Here is a 26,543-nt window from a genome sequence, read left to right on the forward strand (position 1 = left end):
AAGAAATTAAGCGTATGCCAAAATTAAGCAGTAAAATTAACCGATCTAAAAATTTACGGAAATGTTGGCATATAAATACAAGGTGTGAAACAAAAAAAACGAGACTGGTCCAATAAATCATTATACTTACAGTATCAGTTCTGCGTGACATTATCATCTTCAAAGTAGTTCCCTTCAGCATTCACACACTTCTTCATTTAGGTAATTCCATTGCTGGTAACTGTTCTTTAACGAGGCTTTTGAAGGCCTTTCAGGAGATTCTCAGTTTCTCCCTGAACTTCTTCAGCTGAGGTAAAATGAGTTTCCTTTCAGTAAGATTTAACTTACTGAAAGGAAACTCATTAATGAGTTTCTTTTCAGTAAGATTAAGAAGGATTGTTAGGAATTTACATGATTTGGAAAAAATAATCTACTCTTTCATGTTGCGAGAAGAAAGGATAGGAAAGAACTTCCTTTTTTTACCATGTAACAATACATGCTTCGTCATCTGAAGCTGGTATATGAAAAGCATGTACTGCAGAGTTATGGAAAATACAGTTAGAATGTAACTCATTTTGTTTTAAATTTAGGATTCTAAATGAAACGGATCTGTTCCATATCATTTAGAATTAGAATTAGAAGACATTAAAATTATTTAGAATTAGAATCCAATCTGCATATTTAAAATAATTTATAAGTATTTTATTATATGATAAAGTTAAAAAATGTGCCTTTGTTGTATTTTTCCATGGTATTGAAACTGATTACAAAACGTTTACTTTAAAACCAAGAAATTCAGTTTATCAAGCAGAATTGTGGCAATTAAAATGGCTTTACCCTGGATCAAGAAATTATCCGTGGGGTATTACATTAATTTATACTCAGATGCCTTATCTGCTCTTATGGCGTTCTCCCATCCCTTTCAAAAGAATAATATTTTTAATGAAATTAAGCATATATATTTAGAACTACGAAATAAGTGTATTTTGAATTTACATTGGATAAAAGCTCACGCTGGTCATTATGGGAATGAGAGAGCGGATGCTCTAGCGAAAGAAGCCGCCCTGGGGGTTGGTATCGTAAAGGTTTTTATTCAAGATTCGGAAATGAAGATATGTACTATAATATATGACAAGCTTATTAGAGACTGGAAACATTTATGGGATCTCTCTGAAAGAAACAAAAAACTAACTATCTAAAATGTTTAAAAATTAACAAAAAGTGGGAATTTTAGGAGATGCAGATGTCACTCAAATTCTCACTGCACATGGAAGGTACCCTGCTTACTTAAAAAGGTTCCACTTCCAAAATGATATATCTAAAGTTTGTAATAAATCCGGCGATTCAAAGCATTTCGTCGAGGACTGTTGCCTGACTGGAAGTGTGAGAGAAAAATATAAATTTGCGAAGTTTGAGGATTTATTTAGTAACTATAAATTGTTTAGAAAATCTGCAAGAGATATTATGCAAACTGTGAATGAGAATAAGGAGAATATTGGTATCGAAATATAACAAAGCAGAAAATCATACTGAAAACAGAAATAATTGAGGCAACTTATAAATTTAAGATGAATTTTGATAATGTAAAGAAGATTTGAATAATAATAACTAATTGAAAGTAAAACTTATAAAGATTTTAAACTTAGGAATAAACACGGAAATGGAAACTACACATTTATATACCATTTCACCGAGAGTGTTTGGAATGTATGTATCTCCTTTACTTTTTTTTTCTTTGCTTTGTTATGCTTTGTGGCTTGGCCTGTTCCCTCATGGCCATATGGCAGGTTTCGCCTGCTAGGTGGGCTGGGGGCCAGTGCTTAGAACTAACTAACCTCTCGAGTGTGCTAACCGTTACGCCACAAAGGCATACTGGAAGGAGGGAGAAAATACCTTTTCGAAATAGAGGCTTTCTGTTTACCTGCGTTTCAAATGTGAGGCCTATGGTAGACGCAGCTAGCATATGTTGAGAAACAGTTGGGATAGTATTTAAATATGTTTAGTTATGCTCTAAAATGTCTGGTATAAAATTTCGTGTAAATGAAGCTACACAACAAGATGATATGCATCTCACTACAACATTTAAGTTTAAAGATGATATTCGTATTTCATTCAAAATTACTGAAGCTTCAGAAATTTTAGAAGTTCTTTTTTAGAAATTTAATTAATTCTAAATTTCTTGATATTTATGCACTTAAACTTGCTTTTGAGCTCGCCATGCCCATCGTATTGTCTGCATTGAGTTTATTAGGAAATTACCTAATTAAATGCGAAAGTATGAATAATTTCTTTACGGTTTATTTCACAGCTGTATTTAAATTTATTTCTGAATGAACATAATTAACTTCAAGGAATGAGGAACTCAACAGTGCCGTTTGGGAAAAACCTGTTTTAAGGAAAATCAAGCAGATCTTGTTAATGCCCAAGCTAAATATTCGCGCACGACTGATCATAAGTCTTTTTGAAAATTAAAAACTTTTGGTGATAATTAATTAAATAATTATATTTATCGGAATATTTTCTTTCTAGAATTCCTAATCGAGACGTTAGAACTTATTCTTAAAAGCTGGCCTTTGCATTTTCAAAAGAAAGGAAATTATCTCATTAATTTTCTGTTTCATTATTTTTTATTCTATCCATACTTCTAGAAGTGTGAAGTAAATTTTCATAGTCATTATTCAGTTATAATTTAATACAAAGTAATGAATACGTTTCCTCCACTATCAGCTGATAAAAGAAAATTTTGAACACGAAGAAAAAAAGCATTTCAAACAACGCCCTTCTATTCAATGTATGTTTACGGAATAAGAACATCTGCATTATGCTTGACCTAAATTATTCAAATTATGATGAACCTTCTTTTCTGTCTAATTTATTAACTAAAGAAAAGATAATTTGTTCTTCATGCGATTTTTGTTTGTGTTTTTAATTTCTGTTGCAAATAACAAATTCGTGATAGCTGCCGTTCCTTACTGTGTTAGTAGAGAACAAATCTGAAGAAGCAATATTCTTTACTGTCGTGGAAATTCTGTAAAATCTTCGGGAAACTGAAAGAATGAGATTGTATTTCTGTAAAGGACAAGCACTTTTTTCTTATTTATTATTTTAAGCTCTCCGTTTAATTCCCATATATTTACTTTATTTGAATTTTATCGGAAAATAATATTGACTTTACTATATTTAATTTGATATAATTAATAGTTCTTTACAAGTACTGTAAGTGTAAAATGTGTAGTAATGCAAACAAAAAGCATTAGGCAAATCAGTATTGCCTCTTTAACTTCGTTCTGTTCTAGATCTATTAAATTATGAAATTTTAATTCACTGAAATTTTACATTTAAACCTATTTAAGGAATAAATATCGCAGCTTCAGTGGCAACACGGAAAAAAAACGGACATATTTTGCATGCACTTTTACTGTTGATCGTAATATCATAAGAGCAAATGCCTGCCAACAGAAAGACTTTAAAAGGAAATTTAATGTAAGTAACATTTCCGTTTCGATGAAAGACTTTCGTAATTAAGAGCAAAATTAGAAGTGCTCTTAATTTGCAATGTGTGTTCTACAAGTCAAACTGAAATGCAGTCTCACATCAAAAAACTTGAAGACCCATTATTATTAATAAACTTGACATAATGTTTTTTCTCAGTTGCCGAGTATACTCAGTATTCCTTTCAACAGGATGACAAACAAATTAGGTAGCAGAAATTTCCGTCATGGGTCAATTACTTCAATAAAAGCAATCACTGAATTTTTGCTATTGAAGAGTACTTTTCAGATATTATATTTGCACAACGCGCATTTCTCTGTCCTCTTTTCAGTTTTAATAACCTAGTTTCTTTTATCAAATTTCTCTCCATTAATAACATTATTTCCGCTACTTTAACAATACAATAGAATATCTTTAGAAATCAAATGGACCACTTTTGTTAGGCAAGGTTCAAATTTATTTTGCATTGCAAAGCGTGTCTTCAGTAGACTATTTAAATCAAAATAATTGTGATTCCACTTTGACTAAGAAATTTTTAAGCTGGGAGTACAGAGAAAAATATCAGAGTAATAATGCTGCAAATTGTACTTTCTAACTTCGCATAAGTGAAATTAAAGAAATAATGTAATCGCTCAGCATCGTATTATATTCAAAGTGTTCCCAAACGCTAATAATTGCATTATAAAGGATGTAATTCCGTTAGCATTCCTTTCGACGAAAATTCGAGTTCACGGGGGGAGTGCAGAAACAGAGCATGTAATCTAAGCCATTCGGGTGGCCGTACGTCATTGGAATGGTGTTGGTGTATTTAATTATGGCAAAGCACACTAGGGCTATCTGCCTAAGGGGAGGGATGTCTTCGTGGAGGAATTTCTAAGGGAAACTGGCTCGTATACACGTTACACATGGGGAAAACCACGAAAACACCCATGCAGCCAGCCCTTTCGCGGGATTCGAACCTCCGTCATTGGAATGAAAAGCCTTCTTTGGAGCTTTGGTGATGAAAGAGTTAAAATATCGGCCAACCGAAAACTATCTCAAGAGGTTTCCCGTCTATTTCTTCTTGTCCTGTTTTGTTTTGGCGGCAGTTTTTAGCTTTTTCTGGTAATATTTATGCTTAGAAATGGTGCATCATTTAGAATCAGTTTGATAGATAAACAAGCATTTATTTCAGTTTTTTTTTATTCTAATACCCCAAAGGAATTGTGAATAAGTTGTCCCACTTTTACATGTATCTACAAATCGTAATGTCATAAATATTCATTTTAGTTTTATTCGTAGTCGGAACCATAGGAAAGTTAAACTAGTAGTGAGTTAATGCTTAATTAGGTTTAACCTCACACACTCGTCTGACAGTTAGTCATCTCATTATCAATAACTTTCTTCAAGTTGTACCAAAGGAAGTGACCAGTATCTCACCTACAGGTAGGGAGGACACTATGCATACAACCGAGCCTTATACGAAAGGTCAAACCATGTACCTAGGTTTGGGGTTAGAAGTCATCCTAGTTTAAACGTTATTTCTTCTAATACGGCTCCCGATGAATGTGTAGTGCTCATTTCAATCTGTATGCAATGTAATTTCTTTAACAGTTGTAGCCTGTATTTGATTGGAAGTAAAATATGTTAACAAGAAATCTAAAGCATGTAAACTGAACATCATGTTTAAGTTACACAGTATTATTTAATGAAGCGATTTCAACATATACTCATAAGCTTATTGACTAGTTTCGTGGGAGGGGGAGAACTTTTAAAATATTTCTAGCAAGCAAAAAGACTGCTGGAAGCTAATAAAATTAAATTTTAAATAGTAGAATTACGAAAGCAGTTATTTTGACAACAAATAAATTTAAATTGTGCGTATTTTTAAAATTTTCTACTTAAATATTTTGAAACATTTTGACTCTTCCTAAATGTATACCAAGATGACAAAGTGATACATTTTTTTTTGTTTTAAATGATTATTTTTGTACATATGCCTAGAATTAAGGCTAGCGGTAATTTTGACTGTTTTTCTTCCCTATTTAGTAAAAGTCTAGTTGGACTTTCTGTAGCAGCGTCTTGACGCCATTTGGGTTTTCATTTTCAAGCCAGATGTTATTCAACAGCTGATCGGAAGTGATGCTCCCCCTATCCAAAGTGTTATTGTCCCGAATGGATTTCATGTATCTTGTCTGAATGTTTATCAAGTTCTTATCCTTGTTCTGTGTCATATTCGTTTTTCGCTTGCCGTTTTTTGAGTCTTCTGATCACTTGTTGTTCTACCAATAATGTCGCGTAGAACGCTTGGAAGAAAATATTATACTGGAAAAAACTTGCTAAAAGTTTTATAAGAATTATCAGATGATAAATATGATTAAGGAATTAGTTTTTATGAGATATCTAATATAGAAATTGTGTCTATTTCATCTTATGAATATTGGATTTTTCCACCTACAGCAAGTAAATCCGGTACATTAAATCACGTTTCTATTAGTATTTCAAAAGTGAACTGTCATAATATTTCCTCATCTGATTCTGAGAAAGAGCAATATATTCTTTCATTATTTCCTTATTATGCCCATTTGAAAAAATAAACTTTTACCTAAAGGCAGTTGCAGATATTAAGGATTTAGCAATGAACTAGAATTTAGTCCAGAACAAGAAAGTAGTCATGGTCTAAAAAGGCGTGGACCAAGCCATAATCCAACAAGAGAACGAAGGATAATTAGATGTTTTGAAAATGAAGAAAATCAATCAAAATATAAAGAAACAGCAAATCGTAAACAGTGTGGAAAAAATTATCTCAGCAAATTTGCTTGAAAGACTTCCTTTTCAAAATAATTTGCGAGAAACAGCTGGGCCAACTGCTTTTGCTATGAGAAAAGTAACTGTAAAAACATAAGCTGGGCATGAAAGCTTTTTATCTATTAAAAATATAGCATTATTTACAGAAATGCACTTAAGTCAAAGAATGTTAAAAGTCGGAAGTCTAAACTAACACACTTAATGATTTAGACGCTTTTATTGCTTTACTATATGCCTGTGGCTCTTTGGCTGCCAAAGGATTTTCTGTTTTGAGTTTGTGGTCCAAATCCTAGGGCCCAAAATACGTTAATGAAAGAATGCTTAGGGACCAGAATCTAGGAAATAAGGAAAAATATGCGCTGGCTATTGTGTTACAAAGCATATGACAATATTACTATTGATGAACAATTATCACTTCAATGTCAAGATGTCGCTTTATTCATTATATGCCATAAAAACCTGATAAATTTGGCAGAAAATTTTGGCTTTTAACTGATGTGAAAGCAAAATATTTTGTAAATAGATATCGTTATTTGGGAAAGATGAAAGCAAATCATTTGAAGAAATTGTTGGGAAGCATCAAATTTACCGATTGGTTGAGCACTTTTATAACATCAAAAGAAATTTTTCTATACATATTTTCTTTATTTCTTTGAATTAATAAAAAAAGGAAGGAATAAAATAAATACTTATGTTGGCACACTCTTTCGTCCCTAAAATGTTTTTTCAGGGTATAATGTTAATAGTAGTTGTTTATGCTGTAAAAGAGAAATTGTTGTCATGTAATTCTGTAAAATAAAAAATAAATTAAAAATATTTTTTTCAAAAATCTCAATCCTGTAACAAAAATAAATTTAATAAACTAAATTATAACATATTTTATTAAAAGAACTTTCAAATGCCAGATTGGTTTCCTTTAACTCAGTCAGAATGACCGAGTAGAGAAATTAGAGGGTCGCTGCAAACTGGCTGAGGTTTAAAACCCGGCGAACGGCTGGCCGCATGGTCGTTTTCCTTCTTTTCCCAGTATGTAACATGTATACGAGCCAGATTGTCTTAGAAAGTCCTCTACGAAGGCAATCCATTCCTTTAGGCAGACAGCCCTTGAGTGATTTACATAATCAAATAAACCAAACTAAATAAAACAACCGTAATTAGAAGTAAACAGAAAATGCCATAATGCCTATAATGCACTTTATGTTACGGCAGAGAGTCCACTAATATATACGTTTTAAAAGCATTCATTTTAATTCAAACTATCATATTCAATTATTTTCAGTCAAATTAATTTTAATCTATTAATCGGGAATTAGTATATTCTTTTAAGCAAAGAATATTATATCCTTACTTTCTTCGCCAATTTAAAGTAAATTTGCACCCAATTTGCATAATGAAGTTTATATTTTTTGCTCAAAAACTTCAGTCTATTTTCTATCAACGTAAAATAAAAAATAGGCTTCTCTTTAAAACAATGTCCACGAAATTTAATTTTGCTTTAGTAAGTCTGCAGTGAACCATTTTTTTTTTTCATTTGCTGCTTAAAAACCTCCAGATTAATTCTGGAATTTCAATAAAAAAATTAATATTGAACTTTTTACATAACACAACGGATAAATATAATAACATTAGAAATATTAAGTGCTATTTTATTTTATAAATTTGAATTTCTCTTCTTTTCACATCCATTAACATACTTATTTGCAAAATGTAAGAAATGTTTTGTGTCTAGTAACTTCAAACATTTTTGTCATCTCAGCACTTATATTGTCACTTTCTATGATCAAACTGGCAAATCCGTTTAAATCGCTGACAGGCAAAGAAATTGGATTAAGTAAAACTAAAAGTATTGCCCTTTTATTTCCTATACGAGACTGAAGTATTAAATATTACAAATGATTTCATTTACATTTTATAATTATAAATACTTGACCAAATATATTAATTACAAATACTTACACACATGTATATATATATTACGTAATTATTTTAAACATAAATCGGTTCCCAAAAGTTTGTACCTAAAGATAGCGCTGAAAGTAGTGCAGTTTTCAAGATAATAAGTAGAAACATAATTGTAGTTCTTTGTTATTCTGGCTTTACCAGAAATACAAATTGTTCCAAAATTTCGATTTCACTTTTTACTTTAAGTTATTAATTATTTTTAGCTAAGCAAATTACCGGTTCATTTTCTACCAAGCTGAAAAAAGAGGCTTGGTTACTGGATTTTTTTTAATTATTTAACTATTGTGCTTTATTTCAAGATTTAAATTGGCTGCAATGTTTCAATTATTTTAGTTCTTCGGAAGACAATTGTATTTTATAATTTTAAGAATGGATTTTAAACGAGCGCTACGATTACTCTTCTTCTGATAGTCTTGCAGGGACTGTGTCAATTAATCAATATGGTTATATTTTATTTAAATTATTAAGTTTTATTTAACATTTACTTTTGTTCTTCGTAAATTTTTTGTTTATGGACTCAGAAAGAAGGCTGTGGTTGCAATTATCTTAGCATAAACCCGCTAAAGAAAACCACATTCTTCGGGGGTGGGAGAGGATATTCTTTTTCTGTTCTATTTTATTCACTCACGTGCATTTTATTTTCTCCAGTAACAATTCACTTTTCAGTGTTATTTTTGTTTTTAGATTCTGATGTAATTTTACTCTACAATAGGTTATTTTTTCTATTCGGAAGGATTGTGTTTCAAAGACCGAATATTACAGTTTTTTTTTCTATCTATACATATATAATAAAGATATAAATCTACATCTATAACTATCTATCTATCTATCTATGTATATATAACCAAGAGATATCAATTAAATCAAAAGTATGTGGTCCACAATCTAACAGGAAGAACACAAATCAGAACTGGAGCAAAAACAAAAGAGCTCAATAATGTAATATGAAAGTAATATTATAATATTACAAACAATTGAAAATTGTTTGGCCTTTTTCAAAGAACACCTATAAAATTTTCAACAAAGCCACGTTTTAGAATTATATCAGGATAATTATAAAAAGCGAATAAAATTTAAACAAAATTAAATTAAACAGAAAGGTAGGTAAAAAAAAGTGTAGGGTAACAAACGTTTCTTAAAATAATTTTTTTAAATGTTATAGTTCAAAATAAACTTTAAAAAATTTTTATTCAGCCATCAAGATATAATCTGCTGTTCGGTGACTATAAAGAAACAATAAAGTACAAAAATTAAACAGTATAAAAACAAAACGCTCATGATAGAAACCAGTAAAACAAATGAGCTAATAGAAATAATTTGGCAAATTAAATATTCAGTTAAGAAATGTTAACCTAAGAATTGACAAAACTCATAAAGGACTATCGTAAAATACCGTTTATATCCATAATCTTCGTCCAACGCTGAATAACCTTATATTCTGTCCCTATTTTGGATTCTGCTTTATTCTAATTTACCAGACTTCTTTTCATTTTATAGCATGATAAAGTGCATAATAATTTGGAAGTAAAGTAATTATGTTTTCAATTGCTTCTTGGCAACTATTCTGATATTAATACTTCATTATTATTCCAAAGCTCTTATAATAAATGTATTACGTTCAACATTAGATACAAATGGTAATATCAGGACTTTTCTATTTCACTATGTTAACATATTTTCTGCGAGGAACCAGAAAATTTATTAACATCGTGAAAACGAAAGAATGAATTTTTAAAACTGTAATTTCCTAAGTATACTCAAACACTGATCATGTGTCCATCGGCATATAAATTATCATCTATCATGTAAGGTATATAACTGAAAAGTACCCCTTCTTTTTAAAGGAGCGTATTATTTCACTAAATGTGTTTACTTTACATTTCGAACAGAAATTAACTTTCTAAAAATAATGTTAAATGCTTATCTAATTATTCAAGTATGATCCTTAAAATTGCTACTTAATACAGCCTGAAGAGTAACAATTTTATTCATTGCTGAAATATGAAACATGAAATCATATGGCATTTTTCAGGGAAACGTGTCAGCTCATTAAATATCATATGCGTAATATTCTGCTAATCCCAAAACCGTAATTAGGTTCTGGGTTTCTACATTTATGGCCAAACCGCCAACATATCCGCATTGCTTATAAGAAGAGTAAATATAAATATATACGTTTTACTGTCAAATATATTTTAATTTGTTAATATCACGATGCATTTTGAAAATGGAGAGATTTTAGGAATGCTAAATTAGAAAACTTCTTTTCAGAACAATTGTGATGTTCACAGAACTCGAAAAATGTTTATAACAATAATAATAATAATAATAAATTTCATCAATAAATAGTTTACAACTGAATCAGTTGTTTCATACTCGTGACTCATTTTCTGTTGGAAAGACACTTCTATTCTAGTTCAGGTATTCACAGATCAAGGTATTCACAGATCTTGAGTGATCCTAAGATTCCATATGTCTTGAAATCCTAAAACGGATTGTTGTTCCTTAGATGATATGTAATATAAGCATTTAAAAAAATCAAATAAAAATTCTCTGGGAACAAATTTAACGAATTTAAATTAGTATTAATAAATTAAGTCCATTTCAGGTTTTTTTTAACTGCAATTTTCAAAATAAATATGCTCTTTCCAGTACCTTTTCCTCTTAACCTTTTAAAGAATTTACATTCGATTCTTTTTCAGAATAAATAGTTTTTCATAATTTTTCATATTTTTTGTTGTGTTTCCGCTAATTAGACAAAAAACTATATGTTGCTAGATCTCATCTTTATTTACATGCTATTAACTTAGTTCAGGGACTTATCTAAATCTCGGTAACGTGTTTAACTTCCTTTTTTTCTCAAATCTTTAGCTTTGTCTTTTGAAATTAAAAGTTTTAAAGAAAACTGCTTTATATGTTATTTATTCTACCTATTGATCTGATGTTAGTTCTGTTAACGTTTCTTGTTGAAATCGAAAAGAAAAGTTATTTTATTAACTTTATATTTGCTTTTGCATATTCATTAGTAGGAAACTCAATTTCATATTCCGTTTGTTCCTGACTGAGAAATTCTTGTTGAGATTCAAGACAATAAAAATATTCAAAGAACTGTAAACAATATTAGTCATCGAATAACAGAAAGCAACTTCAGATATCTTTTAATAATTTTATATTTGCTTCTGTGCGAGAATCTGCTAGATGCTAAATTTTAATTTTCCCTTCATATCGAGAAGGAACAATTACGAAATTTTTTTAGTCTCTTTAAGTTTCTAAAGAAATAACACTCTTATTTCCTACATGTTGAAGTTTAAGACTTACATTCTGAAAGCGTTACATTCTGAAAGCGGTCTATTTGAAGAGGAAAAATAAAATTCTCTGAATACTTCATTTTTATCATGTAGTTACTTTGCTCTTGTTGAAGACATTTTGAATAAGTAGTTTATATGATACAGTTAGGCTAAGCTTTAATTTAAAGTTATCAGAGTGTAAAATTTTCAGAATCATCGGAACAACGTCGACAGATTTACTAAAAAAAAGGGCATGATTATTGGCATTCGGGGCAAGGGTGGAAGCATTTCCGAAACGGCTAATTTTGTAAACTGTTCGCGTGTCGCCGTGGTAAGGGTGTATACCGTGCAAGGTGAAATATTACTATCCAAAATCAGCGACGTGGCGAATGCGGTGCACCACGAGCCATAGATGACAAAAGTGAACGACGGCTACGGAGATGCGTTCGAGCAACTGACCGCTCAGATGAACCAAGAAGTGACGGAATTCATCGTTGGCGAAGATTGTAATTTGCATGCCAGTATAGCAACTGGATGTCCGGTGAGTGGCCACGTGGCCACTCACCAGGGAATCACGTTTCATGCTCCATCGGGCAGATGGACGCTGGCGTATATGGCGTGAAACGTCGGAAAGCAAACACCTTGCTACAATTACCGGAAGGGTCCAAGCTGAAGAGGAAGCATTATGATCTGGGGAATGTTTTCGTGGCATTCTCTATGTGCACTCGTCATTTTGGAAGGCACAATGGATCGTTGATCTATTGTGCCTTCAACTTCATCTGTCCTTGTGGACCATGTACATCCCTACATGCAAACTGTCTTTCCTCAACGATGGCATCTACCAGTAGGACAATGCGACGTATCATACAGCTCGCAAAGCACCAGGATGAATTTACTGTGCTCCCCCATGGCCAGACTTAAGCCCAAACGAGGAGCTTTAGGACCATCTTGATCACTGCTGGCCACTGCAGAAGTCGGCATGGGTCAACATCCCAGTCCCTTCCCTTCATGAATCTAACTGACTCTCCTCCTGCACGTCTTGCAGTGGTCCACTCTGCGAAATGTGGTTATTCTGGCTTTTGACAGGTGGTTACATTAATGTGATTAGACTGTGTATATACTGTTCAATAATATGAATCTAAAAGATAGGAAAAAAACAAATACTATTTAGTGGTTAGTTTTTAATTTATCTTACCGATATGCAATTTTCTAACCAAGCATTATTAATAAATGTTTTGAATAAGGCAAAAAAGCAACTTAATTTAAAACAGAAATTTTTCAAAATCTAAACTAAATTAAGGCTAATTTTTTGGCTAAATTTAAATTTTACACTAACCCGTTTCTCTTCCACTTGATTACTACCAATCTGATGAGTTTAATGCTCAACTGAATTGATAATGTAATCCACTAGCACGTCCAGAATAAAAATCGCTTGTACAATATATCATACTAGGTATTTGTAATTCCAAATATTCAAAGGCGGCTTTTTTAAAAATTTCTTAAGATGAAGAACCATTTTAAGTACTGAAAGCCTTTAAGATAACGATCTATTTATCTAATCCGATAAATATATATACTAATATGTGCAATAAAATATTTATATCATTGATGCAGACTTTTGAATTCAGTTTTCATTGAAAACATTTATATGTTGTCATGAATTCGGGAAGTTTTGCATTTAAATATTATAAGAATGACATGCATTTATTTACTTGCATTTTAATTTCGTTCTATCATATGAAAGAAGAAATGTCATAGCGTACCCATTCATATTTTAAAGCACTGAGAAATGACAGATGCATGAATAGGAAAAACGCAATAACAACGATATTGCATGCTTGAGCGAGTATTATGTTGGGTTTTTCAAACCATTTTTAAATGCTGCCTCTGGAATAGAAATGTTATTAAAAAAGCGCGTTGTAGAGTTTCAAACCACATTCTATGGAGAAGCGGAACTTCCGATCTTTGCATGTATTTATTTCGATTTCTGCTCAATGAATTTGAGCACCAGAATGTTAGAAACTGCTGTATTGATGTAAAAAAGGTAAATAAAGAAGGATTCCAGATCGTTTACTTCACTTGCTTCGAAATGTCAGTTTTGTTTCAGGTGGTTATTCATGAATGGAATTTAACATTACTTACTGAGAAATGCACTGAAATTTTTACAGAATATGTTTACACATTTTAAGGCGATTTCGGGGACATTTGATTAATGTTTAAAATGTAAAGAGTATTTTTAAACCTTGGATCTGATAGCATTTTTTCTGGATTATATGTCTACATCGTGATTTTCACGATAGAATGAATTTTATAAAATTTCCAGGCGTGTTGATTTCTATTCCTGTCTTACTACTTTCCAAATTCCATTAATCGTGGTGGGTTTGCGCTTAAAAAGAGCCCTTTTCAAGAGACTAAAAGCACAGTACTCCATACGTGAAATGTCAAGGGACTTCGTAGGAATACGTTGAAACGGTATCTACGTAATATCAATAAAAGTCATCAGTTTCTCATGGAACGCAGTTATACGTTTCGAAGTAGGACTTGTTGCTTTGTAATGGTGATATTTCGGTTTTTGGAAGTCATTGGGATAGAGGCATTGAATTTCTTCTTTAAATAGCGCACGTAAAATATTCTTTTGATCGTACTTCGAGTTGATTTTAGCATTTTTTCCACTCTCTATGCTTTTAATTTCCTGTTGTAAGACAATCCTGCGACAATCATAAACCCCTTACAAAAACTTCCTTTGCAATGACTGAACGAAGTTTATATATTTTTCCTCTTCGTTTCTGATAATAAATAAGAAAGAATTGTTGAAATCATTTAAATAAATCATAATTTATAAAGGGTCACATTTGCCGCCAAACCGGTATAGTGGTTACTGTCTCTGATTGCCGTGCCGAAGGGCCCTAGTTCGAATCCCGGAGGTGGCATAGATGTTTGTAAATGTATAATGTACGTGCGGTACTCTAAATATGCGGCGAGCCGAAACTCCTTTTGGGAGGTTGATGTTACGGAAAGAGGGAAGGGGGACCCTCGGACCCGTCTTCCCGGAATGCTGTCCATCAAAAATTGGGGACGGAACTGAGCTAAATCGCACTGTCACCTGTAAGGTGCTCAAGGCTGTTACCAACGACAGGCGTAATCTTGCGCTCCTTTCCACGAGGAATTTCGTCGGCTTGGGCTGACTATATGTTAGAGAAGTGAGCATTAGTCAACAACAACAACAAGGGTCACATTCACATTCTGCTAAATAGTTTTAATGCAGGGTTCTAGAAGTTGATCTGCGTTGAATCACATACGATGGCAGAAGCTAGTGAACATTATATAATTTCCAGATATTTTAAGAAGTAAATCTTGGTTTATTATTTTATATATTACTGCTACAAATGTATGTAAAGATTTTGCAATTTATTTCTGGGTCTGCTTTTTTTTAAAAATTTTTTTATTGTTTATCAAAGATTTAACTTAAGGAATATTTGAAACAGTACGTAACGTTTTGGAGTATTCATTTGGAGTCTTCCTTCCATGCAGAAGTAACGATTGACGGTTTTTTCTTTTCATTGCTTATTAAATATTTCAATACTTTCCATAATTTTACAATGTTTTTGAAGTACGGAGTAACATTATTTTTCTTCCGAAAGCATAAATACATGTGCTTCTATCTCGAGCTTGTATACATGCGACATTTTGAAAGAAGGAAGAAATGAAAAGTTACAGACTATATCTATCATTTCAAATAATGAGCTGTTGGCAGAAATTTTCATTCCAAATCATTTGCTTTTTTTTAATTCCTTATCGCGATCGTTCTAAAAAATGTTAAGCAAAATATATTGATTATGCAGAAGATATTGATCTCTTATGTTCTGATTGTTGTTATATAACTTTGTGTTACCTTTAATAAGAGTGCAGATGGGAAAGCTGTGGAAAAAATTCTAAACGGTCATGAGTCACCCCTGTATAATTAACCAAAGGTTTTTATTCGGAAAACGAGCGGAGAGAGTGAAGAGGTGTGGTCAAGGAGAAATGGGTTAAAAGAGAGTTAAGCGTTTAAACGATGATAGTGTAATTCTAAACAATTCCGTAAATGTCTGTAAATTTGTCTGATTCATTAAGTAGTATTAGAAGGAAAAAAAGAGTGTTTATTTGAGTTTAACATAACATCAAGAATCATCGATGTATTAGTCATCGGATTATTCTCACCAGTAACTGCAATATCACTTGCTAATCCAACCATTTTATCTCAAATTAATTTATATGTATCTATAACAGTTTTTAATTTTTTATGAACTTGAAATATTATTTTTAAATCCTTAATTTTTTTAAATTTTATCACTCAATTCTTGATTTATTTCTTGACTTTATTCTCATAATCATCCAAATATAAAAAAAGTAGCTGTGTTGAAACTTTATAGCTGCTTCTTGACGGAAACTAAAGAAATTTCACCTGTTTGTTATTTTTTTATATAAAAACAAACATATGTTATTTTGTTTTTGTTCCAATTTTGATTCTTCCGGTTATTTAGTTTGTTACGACATTAGGTATTTTTTGAAAGCAGGAGCGATGAAAAATCAGCAATGTCCTCGCCGGAATTCGAACCACGGACCTCTCGAATATGCGTCGAGCGTGCTGACCGCTACACCAGGAAGTCACGCTAGAAAGGCGGGAGAACTACCTTATATATTCACCCTTTTATAGGGCGACTAGGGTTTTAGGGTCCCCAATCTCCAGATTCTTGTGGTGAAGAATCATCAGTCACCACATTTTTCTTAGTTCGGGCGCCACTGTTAGTTTGTGAACATTATTTTGGAAGCTGGAGAGATGAAAAATGAGCAATGCCCTCGCCGGGACTCGAACCACGGACCACTCGAATACGCGTCGAAAGTGCTGACCACTAAGGCATGCTAAGAAGTCGGGAGAAATACCTTATATACTCCCCCTTTTAAAGAACGACTAGAGATTAGGAGCCTCAATCGCCGATCTTAACCCAGACATTGCAGCGAAAAAGAAAATAATAATAAAAAAAATTTGAAAAATTAAACAAAAATACAATACAATAAATCACGAAACAAAAGAATTATACAACTATCCTAAAACAAGGTAAAGAGTCAAGCATTTTAGAAAAAGCAAGCCAATTATAATGAAATACGTATCACATTTTGCAAGTTGGATAGTACATTTTGTTTTTAATTTTTATGATAATCCGTTTCTGTTAGAAATTTGGTATAGAGGTCCTGCTGATCAGTGAATTTTTTTATGTCCCTGTATTAAATATACCACACATATATACGCACATGAACATAGAGAGTGAAGGTGGCAGGAGAAGAGACAAATCTACAGATTTTCATTCAAGTTATTCGTGGGGAAATTCGAGTAAGCAAATTGTAAGAAATGTTCTCCTTCTTTTATTGTCATGCCTTCTTCGCGTAGCTGGAAGTACTGGTGTTTGAATACCGGGTGGAGGCATAATTGAATTATTTCACTTTTCAAAAAAGTCTAAATTGCTCTACATGTGCACCAGCTAGACGATAATTTGTCACCACCGGGATTTGGAGAATGGGTTCCGGTCTCTCTAATTGTCCTTTAAAGGAGTAGAATGTAAGGTTTTTCTCCCTTCTTACCGCGTGTCTTCGTGGTAAAACTGGAAAACATGTCTTGCTAGCAGTCGGGAAGTCCAGTGTTCGGTTCCCGGCAAGGACACTGCATATGTTTCTCTTTTTCTGTTTTCACTAACCTAATAATCCTACAAATGGTATCTGAACTAAAAGGTGGTGGGCGATAATTCTTCAATACCAGTGTTGTTAAGGGTAATGTGAGGATATTCTCCCTCCTTACCGTGTGCCTTCGTGCTTTAACTGGAAAACATGTCCGGCTTGCTAGCATCGGAAGGTCATGGAATTCATTTGACTAATCCGTAACTAAAGCTGTAAATTTTATGCAAGATTTTACGTGTATTTTATGCAAGATTTTATGTATTGTTCAAAGCGCACTAAAACTACCGAATAATTTTCTTGTAACACTGTATTTTGTCTTCGGTAAGTGGATTTTATTTTAGAAATGGATTAATATTTCAGCATTATAAAATATTTTATTTACTGCTGTTAGATTTGTGCATGTATTGTAATGGATTGTTTCCTTTTCTGTGAAATATCAAGGACTTTATAAAAATTAACAGGAGGCAAGTTGCAGCTATTTCTCACACGCATATAAAACACGCATATAAAACACATTTTAACTCTCACGCATATAAAACACATTTTAACGCTCGAGAGTTTATATATTGAATTTTTAAGAAATGCCTCGAACTTAAATTTTTTCTCAGAATATTCGAAAAAAATGATGCGTCAGTCTTTTGACAATGTGAAAATGGCTAATTTTACAGCCAGAAATAAGTTTCAGATAAATTCAGTTTTAAAAAATGTGTAAAGAACGGGATTCATTTTAAATAAGAGAGCAGAATTCCACTGGTAAAAGCCATGTACGAATCTCTGGAAACAGCTCTAGTTTGTTAATATTTTTAAAGTATTTTGATAAAAATCGAACTAATGAAATAGGTTTTACATGTTGTTCCCAAAGCATTAGTGACAGAGTTACTCATATCTTTCAGATTGTGGTTCCTACTTTCAACTTTCTCAAAGGAAACTTGGAAGATAGAAAGATAAGATTATTGGAGAAAATAATATCAAGTTGGTTATAAAGTAAAGGTAAGATTTTTTGAGTTAATTCTGACAATGCTACTGACTCATAAACTAATTAATGTGCAGAACACATCGATCTTGTGCAATTTTATTTCGAGCAGCGCTAAAAATATTTACGATGTCTTTAAGACATGATATTCCTGTAGAAAAAACATTTATCATATAAAATATATCTTGAAATTGGCTTTAAATATAAAGAATGTGTAAAACACCAGAGAAAGTAAAGCATCAGTATCACGTAGAAAGCATCAGATTTCCCTTTATCAAGAATGAGAAGAACGAAAGGTTATGTGTCTTCTGTCTTAAAAATATTACTGCAATTAACTGTCACACACACACATTCTAATTTCAATGTAATGACAAGAAACGTAGTAACATATCCTAATTTCTGAAGGAACACTTTCTGTAATTTTAAACTAATTTCAGGAAGTAGGACAAGTCAGCAGACGTATGCTTTTCAACTGAATTTTAGTATCTCAAAGTAGATGAATTTAAAACTCAGATTACAGCAGATATGTTGGAGAGTTACGGAAGACAGTTGAAGTACTAAGGCTGCAGTTACTTATAAATATTTAAATTTTTGTATTTGGTCAGTAATTTATATTTCTGACTAAATATCCCGTTTTATTTATATTCAGCTAATTTTATTATATTCAGTTACATTTATTATATTCAGTCAGTAATTTATATTATTGCCTTCTTATATTTCTGTAAATATTTCAGTTCATTTTATTGCGTTCGGGATTTTGTGTATTGTTAAAACGTTTTATGCTTTTTATCTATTTTTTGTTTCAGTTGGTAAAGTATCAACAATGTAATGTATCATAGTATGTAATTCATGTAACCTAATTATTGTAAAAACACACGTAATTGCATACAATGAACTGAAAAAAATAAGTTGGCAATGTATTAGCAAATGTATGCAGATATATCTAAAAGTACGTAGTACGCATAAGTATGCAGATGAAGCTATTTTTTTCCTTTTGTTTTCAGACTTATTTATTTATGTCTTTTTTATTATTTTCTATTTTCTATTTTTGACAGCTGTTTGTAAAAAAAAATTATGTAAACAAGTCATGATTGTAGGCATGATCTATATACTAGAAATAAGTTGCTTTTAGCCACCTCAATTTATAATGTCATGATAAATTTTTATATGCAAATAACAATGTACTGCTAGACAATAATGTAATTTCTGAAAATCAATTGACACAAAAACATGCGTTACAGCACATAATGAATCATCAAAATTGAGCTGTTAAAGTTTCAGCACAACTTTACAACAGTACTTAAATGTAAGCTTTGTAAACAATTTTATAGTTCTTAATTAGTTCTGATAGTAAACAGATCATGTTTACAAAAATTATTTGAAACATGGGAACATCCCGCCTGTTTCTAATGCAATATATAATGTCCTGAAACATGTTGCCTGTACCAACTACAATAGATAACATTTTCAAAATATGTACCTAGACAACTATGTATTTCGCAATCACATAATTCAATCCCTTATACTTGAGCTAATTTAACGCTGAAAGGTAGGAGTACTGTTGATGCTGCCGCCGGTGGCAGTGCTTATAGCGCTCACGACTTTCCATCACGACTCGAGGAAATGATGGCAGAATGTTGTTAGTTTTCTAGTTAGTGTGTGGGGCTAATACCTCCTTACTTAGGGTAAATATTAGGTGGTCCCTTCACTTCTACATAACATCTATTTTTTGTTAGCTATATTTGAAGTAAAACTTTTAGGGTGTAGTTTTGTGCTATCGTGTTTGTGGCTACTTATTTGCATGTACATGTAAAAATATCGCGTAGAATTTTAGATCCAATGATTCCGAATACGCCCATGTGAATGGCCTTAAGTGGTACAAATCATCTATCCGTACACATCCCGCGATATTCGCGGTAAATAGCGGTTTCTGGACTTGGAGTAACCAGTCAATTGCTATTTTAGTTATAAGTAACTTTAAAGAGATTGCGGTTCGAAAAATTAGGTTTATTGCGTTTCAGGGTTTACTTTGTGAAAGTGATGTCGGTAATCTGCAATCCTTCTCCTGTGCTGAGAATTTTCATTTGCAGCTGCCATTTTTGCTGTGTAATCTTAGTATATATATATATATATATATATATAATAGGTAGAAAAATTGCAGCGAGCTATATATATATAGAGAGAGAGAGATAGATAGATAGATAGATAGATAAATAACAAATTGTCAGTTTCTTCCTAATAAAAAGGAGAAAATACTTCAAGAGTCCTTCGTAAACCAATAAGGTGTAGTAATATATACTTCTGAAACAGTATACACGTTACACATGGGGAAAACCACGAAAAAACCCATGCAGCCAGCCCGTTCGCGAGATTAGAACCTCGGACCGAACTACCAGTGTTCAGCTACTTTACCGCTCGGCCGCTGGTAGGCTAATTTTTATTACACATGCTTCGTACCGTCCAGACCAAATATTTACACCCATTACTTGAAACGGTACACTTAATTTTATTTTTTCTTTGCACACTTATACCGTTATTGATTGTACTTGTTTTATGTAAGGATAATGATAGGTTAATAATAATTTCAAATAAATTTGCATTTTTAAACAGGGAATTTCATACGAAAAACCACTTTAAAGTTTGGCAGAGGAATAGAGAACATAAGAAAGATACTTAATATAACAATAATTAGAGATAATACTAATTAGAAAGGAAATAAACAAGTATACTCAACGTACTGCAGTTTTACACTTGTGATAATGCATTTATTGTTCATATATATTAAAGTCCTTCCTCAGTACTTAACACGGGTTGGGCAATTAAAACCATGAAACAGTGGTTTATAGTTCCGGATTCTAGTGCCGAAAACGGAAAGGATTAGCTGCAGTGTTTTGTTTCCTGAGTAACATAAATACAGGCCAGTTAGTTTCCTTTCTAAAGTCCTTCCCAGGAGCATTTTTTCCGGACAGGCAATAATAGTTGCAACTGTTGATGAAATCAAATAATCCAATTCAGGCGTAAATATTTTTTAAAGTTTTATTTAGTAGCCTCTATCTGTGAAATTTTCATAACAAACGATCACAGAAATATAGTAAAGTTCTTGTGATCATTATAACAACATGATGATATTTTAATTACAATAATATGAAGCTAAGAGCAAAAGGCGCGGTGTAAACACGGTATTGTTCATTATATTCTGTCCTGTGCTGTGTAAAGGTTCTGTCTTTTTTGCTGGTTTTCTGCTTCCTGAATTAAATATCTTACACACTTAAAGGATATAATCACATGATATCTATCTATCTATCTATATATATATATATATATATAATAATTCCATCAAATTTCCTGAACTTCTTCAGATTTACTTTCCTAGATTTAAAATCCATTATAATCTTCACTTTTGACTTTATGTGTCGCCTTATCTTCAGTCTTTAAAAATTTCTTTATGGTTGTTTCGTAACATAAGAGACAGCTACAAACCTTCCTACCTTTATCAAAGGAAATATAATATCAAAATATGAAAGATTTGCAGATAAATTTTGAAACAAGCAAAATGGGTTCATTTTGCTTTGGAAATTTGTAGAAAATTCTTTTATTTGGACCTCTATTTTTCTACGTCTCCGTTTTAACATAAAAACAGCCGACATCTTCTTTGCCTTTCACATCTAAAGTATTACGTTTTCGAGCCAATACTTAAGCTATTTCTAATTCATGTTGTAACACTTAAGCTAGGAATAGCCTACAAATGATGGCTCAAATTACATTTTTTCTTTTCCTTTTCCTTACATCGCATGCATGTTACTACTTAAGTTTACTTCAGCTGTTAAGTGTTCCTGTAAATCTCCAAACTTCTTTCCACCTCAACAGCTGTGCTGCTAAGTGATGAAATCAATTTCAGATTAATATTCAAAATGTTTTAAAGAATAATTTAGGGAACTGTAGTCAGCATTTAAATACAAACTTTCATCCAAAATGAATTTTTACAGAAACAAAACTATTTATACTCTCATGCTAAAGAATCGATGTTCGTATGGAGAACTGCTGATACATATAGTTCGTGCCATCAACTTAACCTTTTTCTTAAACAATGTTAAAATCTAAATCAATATATTTTATAATTTTTGTTTTTTTTCTGTACATTATGTAAATTTCAGATTTTAATATACATTCTCTAATTTTCTTTTTTCCTTTGCTTTTTTCCAGAGGCAATGTGCTTTTATACTTGATGAGCAACGCGCTTTGTGAATTTTTATGTAGTACATTAATTAGATATTCATGATTCGAATCTCAAAAAACGTTGCGAACTCTTTGGTGTCTTTTACTAACAATTTTTATTTAATTTACTGAATAAATTTACACGAATCCTTCATAATATTTAGAAAGAGTTTTTAGATTAATTGTAGATAAAATAAACACTTAAAAGTACATGTTCACAAACAAAGAAAAGAATACTTATGCTCTGTCTAATCGCGTACAGGCGGAGCATTTTCGATTTTTAAAAATAACATATTTTGCGCTAAGAACAACGAAAATGCAAATAACTCTTTTACACTAGCTCTTTCGCTATACTTTTCTGTATACCTACATGCTACCTAGACTTTACTACTGTGCTTTGCGCAAATTTTGAGAGGTTATTTGTGAGCCACTATGTCTGCCAAATGAATTTGAAATATTTAGTACTGACAGGATAGGGTCATTGCCGACACATTGCCATCCCAGGTCACATCATTTAGAGTTTCGGCACCACTAAATGGATTCACAAACCTAAGTGCCCCAAATTTCTTCGTTTCACGTAGAGGAGGTATTTGCAACTATAGTGAGAAGTGTGGAGAATCTGAAGGAACGAATTGAAGGAAGCAGGGACGAAATTGAGTATATAAATTCGATGTCTTTGACCGTGTCATGCAAAGTGTTCAGAATCATCTTCTGCTAAATAAGGCATTTGGCAAACATAGTGTTCCACAAATAACTGTAGCAAATGCACGAAACGTGCAGTAGTAACGTCAATGTGTCAAATATGTAAATGGACAATGGTAGCAAAAACGGTGCTATATTATAATTGGAGTTCCGTTGTCTCTAGGAACGAGTGTATTGTTTTCAAACTGGATTGGTTATAAGGTATTTTCACCCTTCTTACCTTATTTTCTTCCTTTCATTTTCTTGCCTTCGTGGTGTAACTGGACAAATCGTACGGCTAACATCGGGAAGTTCAGTGTCCAAATCCTGAAGAGAGTATTCTATATTTTTTCATGTCTCCAGCTTCAGAAAAATTTTATGAATCCACAAGTGGCGCTCGAAATAAAGAGGTTGTAGACGGTAATCGTCACCAGCAGGATTTGGCAGTTGGGTCCTCTCATGCACATTCGCGATTTAAAAGTTAAAATGTATAAGGTATTTTCTCCGTTCTTACCTTGAGCCTTCGCGGTATAACTAGATAGCACATCCGGTTGGCGTCGGGAGGTCCGGTGTCCGAATCAATGCACAATTTTTGTGTCTCCTGATACAAAAGTCTACAGGGTAATGAAATTTACTCCCCTTTCTCGAATCAAGGAAAGTTAAAATTTAAGCTTTCTCCCACAATATTTCTTCATAAAACTAAACATTTAAACACACACTCTTCTTTGGTTGCATGAAATTCTAAAAGAAATTGATATGCTCTGATACTGTAGGTGTAGCTCTAAGGAACGTTTTGGAAGTGGGGGGACATTTAGGGAAAATACAAAATGCTCTTAACTATTTCGGTACTTAATATGAAATTAAAACAATCATATAACAAGAGAAATGCAACTTGATATGTTTGAAAGGATGCAAATAATTACACAATAATTGCCAACGGCGATCTTATATTAAAATTTTCGTATTGTAGTGTAGAGTTCTATTCTACTATTTCTAGTTTAAATGTCGAAGAACCTAGTGAACTGTTAAGAGACTTATCGCTGAAATCAAATAACAAAAATCGTAGACTCAAAAAGGTTAACTACCCTTTATTTCACTCAAAATAAGACGAACAATCGGTCCTTTTTCGTCTTACACGAAGCCTTCACTCGGGCTTGAAGTCAAAATAAGAAATAAGAACTAATTTAGAACTAACTAAAAGAGACTTAGCCGAAGCAAACACAAATCTAACGTAGTTGTTATTAATTTAAACTAGCCGGCGAATATCAAAAGGCACGTAATATGCGGCCCAGCGTAACAGCTTCTAGAGAGACTTAGCCCGCAGTCTCTCTCACTTGCATTCCACGCGATTTGAAAACCTCATTCTGGTTGGAAGTTGTAAGTTGAAACAATAATCGATAGGAAAGTGCATTAAAATTAAAATAACTGTTACAAAATTACAATATACCTTACAGTAGAATTATGTTAATGTATTTATAGTTTCACTACTGAAGTGTTGTCAATATACATTCCGAATTACGTATAACCTTGGGCAACATATACAGTATTTCCTTGTACTATATTTGTGTCAGAATTTAACGAGTACAAAAACTGGTTTTGTTTGAAAACTATAATTTTTCTTACCATTGAGGTTAAGTTTTTAAAATTTTGTCTTCCATTCAAATTAAAGGTAAGATTTTGAGCTTACAAAGCATTTCAATTATTTTCTAGAAAATTTGCGAAATAATATAAGAGGCAACGAAGGAAAGGTAGCAGTTGCTTCTGTATTACTTTGTAAACAGCTAACAAATTGCGCACAATGTTGTTATACCACAAAATATAGTTTTTGACAGATTCAGGCACATAATTAAAAACGGTAGCTTTGTCGTTCTCAGTTATGCTTGTGTATTCTTTGTGGAATGATTTGTTTCTCTCATCTCGGGAAGTTTTATATGCTAGTCCTGCAATGCATTCATACTGTACAGTTTCACAAGCCTTCAGTTGCAGATCTTTTTTATTCATGAAATGAAGCCAAGGAGGCAGTTTTGAGAAATAAATATTTTCTTTATTATATAACGTAGCTATTTCAAATACATACATACATGCTAAAAAGAAACACACTGAAAAATGGGCACATGTCCAAGCTAGATTTTTAAGATGTCAGATGTACATTTGTGTATGCGTTATAATCAGAGAAAGAAGAAAACATTCTACTAACAGCAACTTACGTCTGAGCATTTCCCATATTTCTCTCGGATGGAGATACTTTCTATTCATTGCTAGTATTTATCTTAAGGTTTCGATTTTAAAATTATTAAGGATATTCAAACCTTTACAATTTTATTTTATTAAATATTCATAGATAAATATTTTGATGATAGTCAGCTGCGAGCTATATCGATTCATACATACGTTATACTGGAAAACATGCCTTTGTTCCAATTTTCGCATCAAAACTTCGTTTCATACCACAACTTAAAATAATCAAAATGCATATCGGCATTTAAATGAAGAAAGAAGTGTTGCTTAAATACTCATAATATCGTTATTTTGTATTTTAAATATTGCAATATTCATATAAAGTTTGTTTTAATAATTCAAAGGAGATTTTAGCAAAGGATTTACGACTGGGCTAGTTTCTTCTACTTTGCAGTTGAAAAACGTGCTGAAATAAAATAGCTGTGCTATCAAAATAATGTTTACTATTCTGCTAAGCTTATGTCTTACTACGTCCGATATCGTTAAATATGCATTGAGTAATAAAATAAATAATAATAGATTACATTTAAAAATTAATTGAAAAAACAAATGGACAAATTTTAATACTTTATCATCAGCATTATTATTCTGTATGACATTTCCAATCAAAGGTTAAAGATCTTAATTAATCTCCACTCCCACTTGGCACCTTAAAATTTTAGCTCCATTCCTCTAAATGCTTTATTACAATCACAATACGAAACGAGTAAAGCAGCCACGTATACAAGTATATAACTTAATTCAGTTTTCTAGATTTTAAATTAATTTTTTCATTTCCTCACCTTTTTAAAATGATCAAAAGAATTAACAGATGAAAGCAAAAAGAAATTAAATTTTCTCAGCAGAACATTTTCAGTCCGAAAGTGCTACTTTTGAATGCTTTCAGCTTTATTTTTCAATATCAATTTGTAGAATCATCAGGGTTTTTTTTTTTTTTTTTTTTAAATCTCAAGCAGGAAACGTAAAAATGTGTAATAGCCTCGCCGTATCTCGAATCTGGATCTCTCAAATATGCCCTGAGTGTGCTTTTATTTACGCCACGAAGGCATAAAGAAAGGAGGAAGAAAATACCTTATGTTCTCCACCTTTTAAAGAGTGATTATGAATTAGGGAACTCAATCGCCAAATCATGATAGTGACGAATTATCTCCTCCCACCCTTTAGTTCGGGCGCCACTGTAGAGTAATTAGGTTTTATTTCGGAGGAGGAGACTTGAA

General features: G+C 32.2%; 1 protein-coding gene across 2 annotated transcripts in view; it reads left to right on the forward strand.

Annotated features, from left to right (window-relative positions):
• The window catches only part of LOC118188321 (neuropeptide F receptor-like), a 417,607-nt gene that overhangs the window by 147,091 nt on the left and 243,973 nt on the right, over window positions 1-26,543 (forward strand). For both annotated transcript variants that reach the window (XM_085808476.1, XM_085808477.1), the window contains exon 2: window positions 18,113-18,209. The gene's annotated coding sequence lies outside the window, so the exon portion shown is untranslated. The remainder of the gene's footprint in view (window positions 1-18,112; window positions 18,210-26,543) is intronic.

This window comes from Stegodyphus dumicola, chromosome X1 (assembly GCF_044657685.1).
Source record: "Stegodyphus dumicola isolate Sdum_Otavi_A_Nest chromosome X1, ASM4465768v1".
NCBI classification, from domain to species: Eukaryota; Metazoa; Arthropoda; class Arachnida; order Araneae; family Eresidae; genus Stegodyphus; species Stegodyphus dumicola.